The following is a 7,500-nucleotide window of genomic DNA, read 5'->3' on the forward strand; positions in this document are numbered from 1 at the left end:
ATCCAAAAAAAAAAAAAAAAAAAACCTCGGCCTTCCAGGTGAATAGATATTTTTTTTTACATCAATGCCTCTGAACTTCTCAATGGACTAAGGATAAAATCCTACAAAATGGTTTCTCGCTTCTTATACAAATATATAAAATACAAACGAGATGAGATGATTAAGGATAAAGTCCAAATATTGATACTAAGTTTTCCATGGTCAAAAATGGAACTCAAGTCTCTTGGTGAAAGTCAAATATCCTAACCACTAAACAAGAATGGATGTTTCATTGTCCTCAAAGCCTCAATAAGAATGGATGTTTCATTGTCCTCAAAGCCTAGTTTAGGTCTCCTGGGTGAAAGCCAAATATCCTAACTGCTAGAAGACAATGAACATTTCTTTGTCCTCAATGCCTCTAAACTTCTGAATATTTTTTTGTCATCAACGCTCTAAACTTCTAGATGGTTATACAGATGTCCAAAATACAAACGAGATGGATTAAGGATAAAATCAAAAAAACCTACAAAATGGTATCTCCTAGGTACCACTTATAAACTTCTTAATGGTTATACAAATATACAGAATACAAACAAGATGATTAAGGATAAAGTTCGCATATTGATACTAAGTTTTTCATGGCCATGAATTGAACACAAATCTCTTCGGTGGAAGCCAAATATCCTATGAACAACAATGGATGTTTCTTTGTCCTCAACACCTCTAAACTAATTGATGGTTATATAGATATCCAAAATACGAACGAGATTGATTAAGGATAAAATCAAAAAAGTATTACAAAATGGCACCAAGTTATTGTCCTCATTGTTAAAATACTTTTAGGAATTTTATGCAATGACAGACCCCGACCAAGAAGCTCGACTACAAGAAATTTGTAAAATAAATAAATAAATAATAAAATTTCTAATAGCACTCCCTCCTCTAAAATACCAACTATATGGATTAAGGGATAATAAAAATATATATTATCCTAACCAAGTTTCTTAGGTAAAAGCCAAATATCCTAACTATTGGATACTAAGTATACAAAGTTTTCCATTGATGGGAATTGAACTTGAATCTCTTGGGTGAATGCTAAATATCCTAACCGCTGGACAACAATGGATATTTCTATGTTGTTAACGCCTCTAAAATTTTCGATGGTTATACCAATATCCAAAATACCTATAACCTAGTTTTCCATTGCCGAGAATTAAACTTAGGTCTCCCGAGTGAAATTCAAATATCCTAATCATTAGACAACAATGGATATTTCTTTGTCATAAATGCCTCTAAACTTTTCGATGATTATACAAATGTCTAAAATACAAACGAAATGGAGTAAGGATAATATAAAAAAAAATCCTACAAAATGGTATCTCCTAGGTACCACAAATGGCATCAAGTTATTGTTGTTTCTTTGTCTTCAACCCTCTACACTTCTATATGGAGGTATCCAAAATATCAACCATATGGATTAAGGATAAAATATGAATATTCTAACCAAGTATTCTATTGCCAGGAATTGAACCGGGTTTCCTAGGTGAAAAATACAAATGATATGGATTAAGGATAAAATCTAAATATCCTCCTTTCCCATCGCTGAGAATTAAACTCGAGTCTCCTAACTAAAAGCCAAATATCCTAACCACTTGACAACAATGTATATTTATTTGTTAATAATGCCTCTAAATTTAAATATCCTATAAAATGGTACAATAATACCAAGTTTTCCATTACCGAGAATTGAACCAAAGCCTCCTAGGTGAGAACCAAATATCCTAACCGTTGGACTACAATGGATGTTTCTTTGTCATCAACACCTCTAAACTTCTCGATGGTTATTCGAATATCCAAAATACAAACGATATGGATTAAGGATAAAATATAAATATCCTAACCAAGTTTTCCATTGCCAAGAATTGAACGTAGGTCTCCTAGGTGAAAGCTAGATATCCTATCGTTGGACGACAATGAATATTTCTTTGTCATCATCAACACCTCTAAACTTCTCAATGGTTATACAGATGTCCAAAATAGTTATTGTTGTTTCTTTATCCTCAATGCCTCTAAACTTCTATTATTGAGATATCCAAAATACCAACGATATATATCATAACCAAGTTTTCCATTATCAGGAATGGAACTCGGGTCTTTTGCCAGATATCCTAACCGCTGAACTACAATGGATATTTTTTTGTCTTCAACGCCTTTAAACTTCTCGATGGTTAATACAAAAACTTCTTAATAATTATACAAATATACAGAATAAAAACGAGATTATTAAGGGTAAAGTCCAAATATTAAGGCCATGAATTGAACTCCTCTTGAGCGAAAGCCAATTGAACAACAATGAATGTTTCTTTGTCCTACGCCTCTAAACTTCTCAATGGTTATACAGATGTCCAATCCTACGGAATGGTATCTTATAAGTACTACTTATACTAAGAAAATGATACAAGTTTTCCATTGCCGAGAATTGAACTCAGGTCTCTTGGGTGAATACCACAGGATATTTCTTTGTCCTCAACACCTCTAAACTTCTGGATGATTATACAATTCCATTATAGAGAACTGGATATTTCTTTATCCTCAACGCCTGTAAACACCTCTAACTAAACTTCTTGATGATTATAGAACAACGCCTATTATACAGTTCTTTATCCTCAACGCCTGTAAACACCTCTAACTAAATATCCATTGTCGAGAATTAAGCTCGGGTCTCTTGGGATATCCTGACTGCAGAACGACAATGGATATTTCTTTGTCCTTAACACCTCTAAACTTCTTGATGATTATACAATTCCATTGCAGAGACTCGCTGGACAATAACAATGGATATTTCTTTATTCTCAACACCTCTAAACTTCTCTCGGTGGTTATATAGATATTCAAAATACAAACGAGATTGATTAAGGAAAAAAATCCAAATATTGATACTAGGTTTTTCATTACCAGGAATTGAACCCGAGCATCTTGAGTGAAAGCCAAATATCCTACAACGCGTCTATATTTCTTTGTCCTCAATGTTGAACACAACTGTCTGTGGGAAACACTCGCACACTTTGTTAAGACCAATCGGAAAGAGATTTACAAGACACTATGTCAAAACCACTACTTTGTATTGCTTGGGATTTCTCGGGATGAAGGAATAACCACTACTTTTTATTGCTTGGGATTACTTGGGATGGAACTAAGTAGGGTAAAGGGATATTTATACTAGACATTGGGTAATCTATTCCTAAAATTTCTCAACGGGTTTACTAAAGTATGTAAATCATTTTACTAAATGTATTCCTAAATCATTTTCCTAAATTTATTCCTAAAATTTCTAAATCATTTTCCTAACATACAAAGTTGCGTTTAACTCTATTTGGCTCTTGATGATATTTAAACACTCCCCCTCAGCACTAGTCCTCATTCGTTACACCATGTTGAGCTAACAATGAAAGCTCTCATGTTAGCTCTTTTGTAAACACATTTGCTACTTGGTCATTCGTATTCTTCCTTCATCGCTTTCCGCCAAGCTTCTTCATGTCTCTGACTTATTATCTTCGTCTTCTACAATAGTTGTGTTGGCATACTTAGGATTTGACCTTTGGATTCTATTTGATCGCTTAAGTTGTTGATGTGTCGTTTCATTTTTATCAGATTCTCTTGATTGAATCACTTTTTGTTCATCAACATCAATATCACTTGGATCTTCAGGCACATCAACATTTAAATGAATGTGCATAGTTTGCTCCCCCATCTTCTGTTGCAAAATTTCTTCGATTTTGTTTGAATCGGGTAAGTCTTTCTTCTCTAAGGACCACCATGAAGATGCTTCATCGAAAACTACATCTCTTGATGTATAGTACTTTCCACTTGTTAGATCACAACACTTCCACCCTTTCCATTGATTGTCATATCCAACAAATATACACTTGTCTGCTTTCTTGTCAAACTTGCTACGTAGATGGTCAGGCACAAATACATAGCAAACACAACCAAATACTCGAAAGTAGCTAACTGTAGGTTTCATGTCCCATAGTATCTCAAATGGTGAGACAAACCCTAGCCTTGGCTGGAGAAGCTTGTCGATCGCATGGGCAGCCGTTCACATAGCTTTAGCCCAAAATCTTCTTGGAACATTCTTTGCACGTAACATGCTTCGACAGATTTCTACAAGATGTCGATTCTTTCTTTCTGCTACACCATTTTGTTGTGGCGTGTTGGCACATGTAAACTGACGTCGTATCCCACACTCGTGTCAATATTGATCGAACTCATTTGATGTGTATTCTCCACCGTTGTTTAAACGTAGGCAACAGATCTTCACTCCTACTTCTCTTTCGATCATCATCTTAAATTCTTGAAATTTTGAGAACATGTCAGACTTTTCTTTCATAAAGAAAATCCACACATATCTTAAATAATAGCCAATGAACGTCACCATATACCGCATTTTGCTGATCGATGCTTGTTTGACTGGACCAAACAAATCAGAGTGAATTAACTCTAATGGTTTCTTTGCTTTGAAACCGGACTTTTTGTATGGTAATTGATGAGCTTTACCATATTGACATCCAGCACAAACAACATCTGTTTTGACTTCAAGTTGAGGTAGACCCTTGAGCATGAATTTTTTCATAATCAACTTCAACTTGTGGTAGTCAACATGTCCCAATCTTGCATGCCATAGATTTGTTGTCTCATTCTTCTGAGTCTTGTCAACATAGGTAGACTCTGCAGATAGAATGTAAACGAAATCCACTCTTCGTCCTTCTATTGTCAGCTTTCCTGTTATCTTAATATCTTCATAGACTTTTACATCTTCTGGCCCAAACAAGACATAGTTTCCTAATGTTGTTAGTTGTGATACTGACAACAAATTCTTCTTTATTCCTGGTACATGATAGACATTATGTAGTGACACTACATCAGATTTATTGCCAGGCAATCATGCCTTATTGCCGAAATGAGCAATTGACAATTGTGTGTTATTTGTTGTGCATACCATACAACTTCCTTTGTGCTCTTTCTTATCTTGCAATTTCCTCTGATCGCCAGTCATATGGTCTGAGTATCCTGAATCAACGATCCAATCATTCTCATATTCGATATGATCTCCCATCATCGCCATGAGTGCTAGCTCATCTTCTTCTATGGCATACAATAGCTCTACATTCCATTCCTCCTCCATCTCCATGTTGGAGGATGCCACATTGCTTTCAACAGATTTTTTCTTGGACCAACAATCTATGGACATGTGGCCCTTCTTCCCGCAATGGCTCATCTTCTTCTATGGCATACAATACCTCTGCATCTCATTCCTCCTCCATCTCATGTTGATGGCATTCTTCCCGCAATGGCTTATCTTCTTCTATGGCATACAATACCTCTTGCATCCCATTCCTCCTCCATCTCATGTTGGAGGATGCCACGATTTTTTCTTGGACCAACAATATCTGGACATGTGACCCTTCTTCCCTCCTCCTCCATCTCATGTTGGTGGCACTCTTCCCACCATGGCTCATCTTCTTCTATGGCATACAATACCTCTGCATCCCATTCCTCCTCCATCTCATGTTGGAGGATGCCACGATGCATCCCATTCCTCCTCCATCTCATGTTGGAGGATGCCACGATTTTTTCTTGGACCAACAATCTCTGGACATGTGGCCCTTCTTCCCGCAATTGTAGCAAATGCCTTCAAATCTCTTCTCTTGAGAGTTATGGTTGTGGTTTTCAAGGCAAACATTGCTTTGCCTGCTTTGATCCTTCATTTGGCGCCTTCAAATCTCTTCTCTTGAGAGTTATGGTTGTGGTCTTCATCAAGGCAAACATTGTTTTGCCTGCTTTGATCCTTCATTTGTGCAAGGCGCCATTAGAATCCTCCTCTGGAGGCGTGGTTTCGCACCTGCCAACGATCTCCCAAAGATCACAAGGACATCATACATGTTGCCCACGTGTTGTACCAAGCAACCACAGAGCATACTAAGAATTTCAAAAGATCAGATACCAAATTGTCATGCACACTTTATTAAGACCAATCGAGTCGAAACCACTGCTTTGTATTACTTGGGATTTCTTGGGATGATGAACTAATTAGGGTGAAGGGGCATCTATGCTAGACGATGGTGGGTTTTCAATTACCAAGAATTGAACCTGAGTCTCGTAGGTGAAAACCGAATGACATAACCACTGAATGACAATGGATATTTCTTTAATCTTAATCCTAAACACCTCTAAACTTCTCAATGCTCGATATCCAAAATATAAACAATATGGATTAAGGATAAAATCAAAATATCCTACAGAAAGATAACAGGATTTCCATTGTCGAAAATTGAACCTAGGTCTCCTTGGTGAAAGCTAGATATCCTAACGCTAGAAGACAATGAATAGCTAGACGACAATGAATATTTGTTTTTGTTCTCAATGCCAACTTTTGGATAGTTACACAAATATCCCAAAAAAAAAAAAACAAACAAACAAACATATTTAAGGATAAAATCTAAATATCATCCAACAAAAAGATACTAAGTTTTCGCTAAAAATAGAATCTAAATATCTTAGGTGAAAGTCAAATATCCTAGCAGCTGGATAACTATGAATATTTCTTACGCCTCAAAACTTTTATATGGTCTATATCCAAAATACAAATAATATGGATTAAGGATAAATCTAAATATGTCTCAGCATATATGCTTAATTCCAATTATTAAAGTGTTAGTAAACTAAGTTTACACACTTCCAAAGGTTGGTTTTTTGGCCCTTAAACTCATATTAATTAATTGAGTGATGCTTGGATGATAAAAAAACTTACTTTTAATTATTAACCATTTTCAGTATTTTTAATTGTCCACAATCGAGAATAATGATTTCAACGACTTTTCAATTACTCAAATCAGAGCTAAAACGAAGAAATTACAGTCGATACAACATACCTAACGTGATGATGAGGTAGTCGATACAACATACCTAACGTGATGATGAGGTAGCTAAATCAAAATGATGGACAAATCAAAATATGACATTTATAATTTTGGAAGAGTAACAAATTGTGGAGTTTTTCTCATTATTATATTCCTAAATAAAATTACTTATACATAATATAAATTTCAATCTAACCGTTACTTACATCGATTTTTATTATTACTATATTATATTATTATATTATTATATTTATAATGAATTTTAAAATTTTGACTTATCCATTACTCACATTACTCTTTATTATTATTATATTATTATATTATTATATATATAATAAATTTTGAATTTGTCATTTGATCGTGACTCTATCGATTTTTATTATTTTTATATTATATTATTATTATATTATCATATTTAAAAATAATAATTATAATAAATTTGGAAAACTTTCTTACTATTTACTTTTAATCTCTACCTCCCATTTCTCTTTCAACCCAATACAATGGTCAATATTAATTCCTACCTTTTGCCACCTTCTTTTCTATTTAAATTCATCTACTTCCCCCACATTTTTCACACACAACTTCCATAATTCTTCAT

Source organism: Cucurbita moschata, unplaced genomic scaffold (assembly GCF_002738365.1).
Source record: "Cucurbita moschata cultivar Rifu unplaced genomic scaffold, Cmos_1.0 Cmo_Scf00083, whole genome shotgun sequence".
NCBI classification, from domain to species: domain Eukaryota; kingdom Viridiplantae; phylum Streptophyta; class Magnoliopsida; order Cucurbitales; family Cucurbitaceae; genus Cucurbita; species Cucurbita moschata.